Here is a 7,270-nt window from a genome sequence, read left to right as displayed (position 1 = left end):
ATATCCAGCCCTCACAGCATCCCTGCCACACACCACATAAACATTTTTCAGTCCCTAGTGCAGGTGAGCAAACGGAGATCCAAGGGGCAAAGCCAGCACAGGCACAGCTTGACCTGCTGGTGTGTGTGTGTGTGTGTGTGTGTGTGTGTGTGTGTGTGTGTGTGTATGGGGGGCTATCTACAGGTGACTGATCCTGAAGCAGCTGAATGTGGCCAACTTGGCATGGGAACCAGCAGGCTCTCTCATCTTGTTATGTAACTCACTGCTCACACACACACCACGAGGCCTACTCTTCCCATAAAGGGCTTTGGAATTCCAGCCAGACCCAGAAGCTCCTAATAAGGTCCTGACTTGCTGAATACCCAGGTTCTCCCAACATGGTAGAAGATCATAGTCTAAAAGCATTTTGGTGCCAGGATAAGAATGGAGATTTTGGAGAAAAGTCAGGCTACATTTGAAATCAGAATTGACCACAGATGGGACTTTGGGCAGATTCATGTCAGAACCTCAGTTTTCTCTACTGTGAACTGGAGATTTCATAGAGCAGGGGTATACTGCATATGAGTGAATGTGGGCATGCACAGATACATGCATGTGTGTGTCCATGCACTACCAGTATACATGCCCCAGTAGACTTGAAGATGGCCCAGGCCTCCCCTGAACCAGACAGGAATATGGTAGAGTGAGCAGAACTTCTGTGGATAGGAGCCTTTCCTCTCAGCTGTGAGAAAGCCTTAAGCAGAGATGCAGGCAAGGTAGTGCTTTTGATCACGATGCTGTCAGCAGTTCCTCTGTGGTTGGACTCACAGTCATGTGTGGCTTTCCCTCACCCTGCCTGCCTCCAAGGACGACTTCCTGGGAAGGAAAGGTCATCTCCTTTGCACTGCTGATGGTGACTTAAGATCTTAAATTACTTTTGTGCCCATTCAGTGAGAACTTTGATTCCAGTGTGTACCAAGATGGAAACAAATACACAAAGAACAGGTGACGACATTATTCCCTGCCTTTATGATGCTGGGAGATTAAACAGCCTATTTATTATAGAATGCAGTGACCATAAGAGAGCAAAACGATGTCATTGGTGGTAGCAAGCTTACAGGATCAGCCCTTCTCCTGGAACCTTCCGCTTCTTTGCCCTCTCTTTTTACTATGGGCCTTTCTTCTCCCAGCACTTTTTCTAGGCTATTCTGAGCTTATTCTGAGCTTGGGTGGGCCTCAACTTTTAATCTTCTGTGTTCCTCTTGGCAATGTCCAATTTCAGCTAAATCCAGTTTAGCCAGAGTCCCTGATAGGTGACCGCTCCCTCATCTTTCTCGTTGCACTTGTGCTATGACAAAATACCTTCAACTGAGTTATTTATAAACAAAGAGGCTTTGTTGCTTCTGGAGACTGAGAAGTGCAGAATCAAGGTGTGAGCATATTTATTGTCTGGTGACGGCCCATTTCTGAGCCGAAGGGCGGGGCATTCCCTTCAACCTCTTTTATGAGGCACTAAGGAAGGTAGAGCCTCTCAAGAAGGTAGAGCTGTGTGACTTAATCACTTCTGAAAGGCTCCACCTGTACCAACATGGGGGTTTAAATTCTAAGTTATGAATGGGAGGGAGGTATCATCATAATAGCCTTCTTCACCATTGCCCTGGTGATGTCTCACCATCCTAGTCTGCCTTCAGCAAGAGTCCTGTTGGGTCAATCCCGATCTCTTGGTAATCTCCCATCCACTCACCCAGCTCCTTGGCTGTCAATTTCTACTTTCCTTATTGTAATCAGAGTAGACTCTCTGAATGTCTTTACCCACTATAAAACATCATCATGGTGGTCTCTACCCTTACCCTGAGAGCTTGCCTTACAGTCTCTAGCTGATAACACTGGGTGATTTTTTTTAAATCAGACCCTTTGTAATTGCTGTTATGTTAGGATCCTCTGCCATAATACAGGTCACCTCTTCCTGAAGACCCTGTGATGGGCTCCCTTCAAGACAACAGAGATGAAGCTAACTAAAAGCATGACTTTATGACCAAGACCCAGGAGACTTGGAGCTGAGAGGGCTTCTCAGACTCACATGAGATTTCAGCTCTGGCAGCAGACACATGATAAGCAGTGGGCCATGGACTAGAACAGTGGTCCCCACGTATACCAGGAAATGCAGTCTTTGATAGATCGCAGCTCTCTGATTAAGGAAGGACAAGGTTATCAGCACTAACTGTCCAAGAAAAAGACTGGTCGTACACTGACTGATAGCTGTGGTCTTTTACCTAGCTATTTTTATCCTAGGCCTAAAAAAAAAACAACAAAAGCTAGAATTTTTGACAATTTTATTTTGGAATGAGTGGACATGGTAGTCCCTGCTACAGAAATAAAAACTCCTTGATGTTTTTTTGTTGTTGTGTTTTTTCCCCAGAGCTAGGATTTGCATACAGGAAACTTGGCTCTGGCACAAGCCTTCTCCTCCCACATTATATTGCCAGCTACATTAAAATGTGTTAATATGCATCAGAAGAGCTATCATTCAATATATACTGTATTATACACAATGTCATTGAAGGAGTGTTGTGATTGGTGGTTTTCTGTGTATTGATTTAATAACCAAGAGATGTGTGTTCATCCATGATCAGTCTTCCTTTGGAAATTTTACCTATTGCTTTGGAAAAATTGGCTTCTGGAAAAATCATTCCAGAGTTAGGGGCAGTTTTCAAAGCAACTGCTATACTGACAAAGGTCCCACCTGGCCCTTTTTGTCTCTTTCTCTTTTTGCCCAAACATAATCTATCTTTAGATCCTTGCTTTGCATACCAAACTTTTGTTTTTCTCTAGGCTCATTTTCCTATGATAAGGCAAATCATTGTTCACCAGACACTGGAGGTGTTTGTTGCTGAAGGATGGGCACAACCCTACCCTGCCCTATCACCTGACATCCTACTTCCCATCCTCCCTCCCTACGACTTCCTTCACCTCTGGCCTACCCCTAGTCAGGATTTTCTTTGGCCCTCACAGAACCTGCAAGCAATAGGGAAGTCAGTTCCCACACCCAAGCTCGTGCTGGGTGTGGCTCCCAGGACAGACTATTTGTTAGTGAGTGGGAAAGGATGGTGGTCCTTAGCCCTGTTGATAAAACATGAAAGACCAGTGTTGTTATTTTCTCCACTTCTGGAAAGCCTCTGGAATTTCTCATTTCTGTATACTGAGATCAAAAGATTCCTGTCCAGTTAAATTGCTAGTCAAATCAAATTTTTAATTAAAAAAAATATTTTCTTGTTGTACCAGTGCTGTGGCTTGAACCTGGGTCTTTGTGCTTTCACTTGACTTTTTCACTCAAAGCTGGTATTCTATCATTGAGCTATACTTCTACTTTTGGTGTTTTGGTGATTAACTTGAGACAAGAGACTCGTGGACTTTTTGGCCTGGGTTAGCTTTGAACTGTGATCCTCAGATCTCAGCCTCCTGAGTATCTAGAATTATAGGTGAGAACGGCCAGCTCCCAGCTCTTTAAACATATTATTATTTTGCTAGAAATTTACCCTTCATCAAATGCAGCCATGGCATTCATTAGACACTATGTTGAAAATTAACTATATGACAGGAGGGAAAAATATGAGAGAGAACAAGAGAAAGGCGGACATTGTCTAAAAAGAAATGTATTCATGACCTCACTTAGGTAACTGCAACTCCTCTACAACACCTTTATAATAACAATAAAAATTAATAAAAAAACAAATGCATCCTCCTTCCAATTAGTCCTGGACTGTATGAGTGACAGGTGGCCTGCAGCCTGGCCATGTTTTGTGACTCATCTAAGCACCTTATCTCTAGTTACTGTTACAACATTCGAAAAATCCTCAGAGTGACTGTTGAGCTTGAATAGCCCAGGGTAGAGACTTGTATCAAAGGAATGGAACAGAAGTTGGGGCCAGAATGTATTAGGATCATGGGAAAGGATTTGTGCAAGAAAAACAAGTAGAAGGAAGCACAGTTCCAAAGGAGAAAAAAATGGGGTCCCACCTTGATTTGGTGGTGCACACATGGGTCCATCCTTCCAAGGACTGGAACTTGGGCTTCTTTCCTGCAAGACTACATTGAGACTGTCTGGCCTGTCATGAAAGGCTCAGGTGGCCCAGTGTTTGGCTTGGCTAATGACATCCCTGCTTGCACTCAGACTCAACCATACTAAAGCATTGGGGTTTTCTTCTTGTTGCTGCCCACTGTGGCAAGGTTAGTGTCTGCTGCTGAATGTGGCTGGCAAGGGGGCTCCTACAGCCTGCTCTAAAAGCAGATTGCCTAATGAGGCCTGGATGTCTGTTAAAAGTAGACATCATCTCACAATTCATTTCCAAATAGAAAGACACACTTGGGATCTTCCAAAGCCAACATGCAGGAGACCAGGGACCTTGAGTGTTACTTATAGCACAGAGCAATTTCTCAGTCACTGTTGTTGAGACAGTGGTTACAATCATCATATCATAGTTACATGGATCTCAGATCCCAAGAGCTTGTTTTGAATTTCTTTTCTTTCTTACTTTTCTTTCTCTCTTTGTTTGTTTGTTTGTTTGTTTTTTTCTTTCTTCTTTTTTCCTTCCCTTCCTCCCTGCCTCACTCTCTTACCTTCTTTCCTTCCATCATTATTTCCTTCCTTCCCTCCCTCCCTTCTTCCTTCCTTCCTTCCTTCCTTCCTACCTTCCTTCAATTTATTGTGCTGTTGCTTGAACTCTGGGCTTTGAGCTCTCCCTCAGCTTTATTTTCTCAAGATTGGTGCTTTGCCAAATGAGACACAGATCTACTTCTAACTTTTTGCTGGTTAATTAGCTATGAGTCTCACGGGTTTGTCTGCACAGGCTGGCCTTAAACCATGATCCTTGGATTGTAGCCTCCTGAATAGCTAAGATTGCAAGTGTGAGCTTGGCTTTCTTGAAATTTCTGAATAAAGAGGAGTAGAAGTGTTTGAATGTTTGCCCTTTTCCTGGTTTTGATGGGAGAGGGTAGGAAGCAGGAAAAGCGAGTTGTCTGAGCCTTGGCCTCAGAGTTCATGATGTTAATACAAACAGCACAGTGTTAATGCTTCATACTTTTTATACAAGGGACCCAGGGAGGTAATAAATGTACCACAAGGCAATTCATCTTAAGATAGTCCTGGGAATGAGGTTAACATAGAAGTGTGGGCTGGGGCTCCAAGCTGCTGTATGGGACTCTAGCTCTTCTTCCTAAGCTGGATCATTTTGGACAATTGACTTCTTTGTACCTCAGTTTCCTCCTATGTAATACAGAAGACAACAATCTTCCTGACCAGGAAGATTAAATAAATTTATTAGGACCCACTGCTTGAATAGTGCCAGGCACTGAAAAACTCCAATATTAAGTTTTGTGAAAGATGTAAAGGGACTGGGGGCTTTGAGGGGTGATGTCACTGTACATAGGCCCCCTGAGCTATTCAGCCATGGAGTGAGGACCCAGTGCTCTCTGGCTATCAACCTCAGCACTAGGCCAGACACAGTTCTTTTGTGTGGGCTGCTGTCCCATGCATTGTAGGACATAAAGAAGCATCTTCAACCACAGCTCACTGGATACCAGAAGCAACTGCATCCACAGCCATAAATGCAACAGTTTACAGACATTGCCAAATGCCACCTTGCTGAGTCTCCTATTAGACAACTACTGGACAGAGAACTGGACCTTCTAAGAGGTTGCCAATAGTCTGGTTGTTCAGTTCCAAATTCAAAGCCTAGTTTCCAGTCACCACCATTTCTTCTCCATAAACCAGAAGCCAGAGGAGGCCAAGGCCATGGTGGCCAGTGATGATTTTGAACTGATTCTCCTTCTTCCTTTGCTTTTGGCTGGGAGGACTTGTGGTGAAATGTTGTCTATATTCTTATTAGGTCATGAGGAGGGCTCAGCTGTGTGGCAGGTTTGGGGCAGTGATCAGGAGAGGATTCTGTGTGTCTAGACTAAGCCAGACTGCTTTTCCTGGAAGCACAGCTGGTTGGTCTACTTGGACCGGAGCAGAAGGGTCAGTAAGCCAGGGGAGAGCTGACATTCATGGTTTATTGGCACAGCTCCAGGCTACTCCCTTTCTCCCTGCTTATTGTCATTTGCATGCTCCCGGGTCCTTTTCTATATCCACCACCCTTCTCCATGCTCTGCTTTCAGTTTCAGAACATGAATATGGGGTAGTTCGCATCCTCAAGTTGACACTGAGGTTCAGCGTGTCAAGGCAGATGCAGACTTCTGCCCTCGAGCCCATTTGTAAGCCATATGAATACCAGCCCTGACCAGATTCTTAAGAATCTGTGTCTGACCAGATTCTCAAGAAAAGTTAGCTAGTGCCATATGTTACTCTTAGCGGGTGTAGGCCAGGCGTGATAGCACATACCTGTAAATCCTAGCACTCAAGAGGAGGATCCAGAGTTCAAAGGCAGCCTAGGCTATACAGTGAGACCCTGTCTCAAACACAAAACAAAACACAAGAGATAAAGTTCTAGTATTTACATCCATTTAAAGTGACCCAGACTGAATTTTATTCAAACCCTTGCTTTATTGTAGGCTCATGGTTTTATATCTATATTCACAGCTTAGTGCCCAAAATTTTTAGCTTGGCTCCAGATCCTGGGTTTCCTTTATTTTTCAGACAGACACATTCCTTTTCTGTTCAATGGAAAGCTGATTATTTGCTCTGAGGTTGACTTACTGGGTGTTGATGGATGGTCAGGAATCAGGGAGCTCTGTGGTCCTGACAGGACCAGATGTGCCACTATTTGCTTAAAAATCCCTCATAGACACCCCCTTCTGTGAGTCCGACTCTTTCCCTCCCCACTGCAGGCTGTGTCTTTCACAAGCAATGAAATCAGGTCAGGAAGATGGCACTGCAGGCACATGGTAGAAGACAGCTCAGCTCAGCTCATCAGTAAACACAATTAGCCCTGGCTTCCTCTGGAGGTTCACCTCCTCTCAACAATCCAAAAGTGGACACTCAGGACAGAGAGAAAGGGAAGGGCCACAGACTTCTGGAAGTGCTGAGAGCAGGGGTTTCCAGCCCTACCTGGAGGGATGTCCCCGATTCCTTCCACGGACGTCTGCTGAGTGCAAACCAGGCACTATGCAGGGGACCCACTGGTGACAGCTATGGAAGCACCCGACCTTGTGTTCCCAAGAGACTTGACACCTAGTGCAGAATGGATGGCCAGCCCCAACACCTCGCCCTCTGTGATAAGGTGTTCCTTGTTTATCCTGTCCCGTGTGTGTGTGTGTGTGTGTGTGTGTGTGTGTGTGTGTGTGTGTGTGTGTG

The sequence above is a fragment of the Dipodomys ordii genome, unplaced genomic scaffold (assembly GCF_000151885.1).
Source record: "Dipodomys ordii isolate 6190 unplaced genomic scaffold, Dord_2.0 Scaffold33, whole genome shotgun sequence".
In the NCBI taxonomy this organism is placed as follows: Eukaryota; Metazoa; Chordata; class Mammalia; order Rodentia; family Heteromyidae; genus Dipodomys; species Dipodomys ordii.
The sequence above is the reverse complement of the archived record's forward strand: the minus strand, read 5'-3'. Positions refer to the sequence as shown.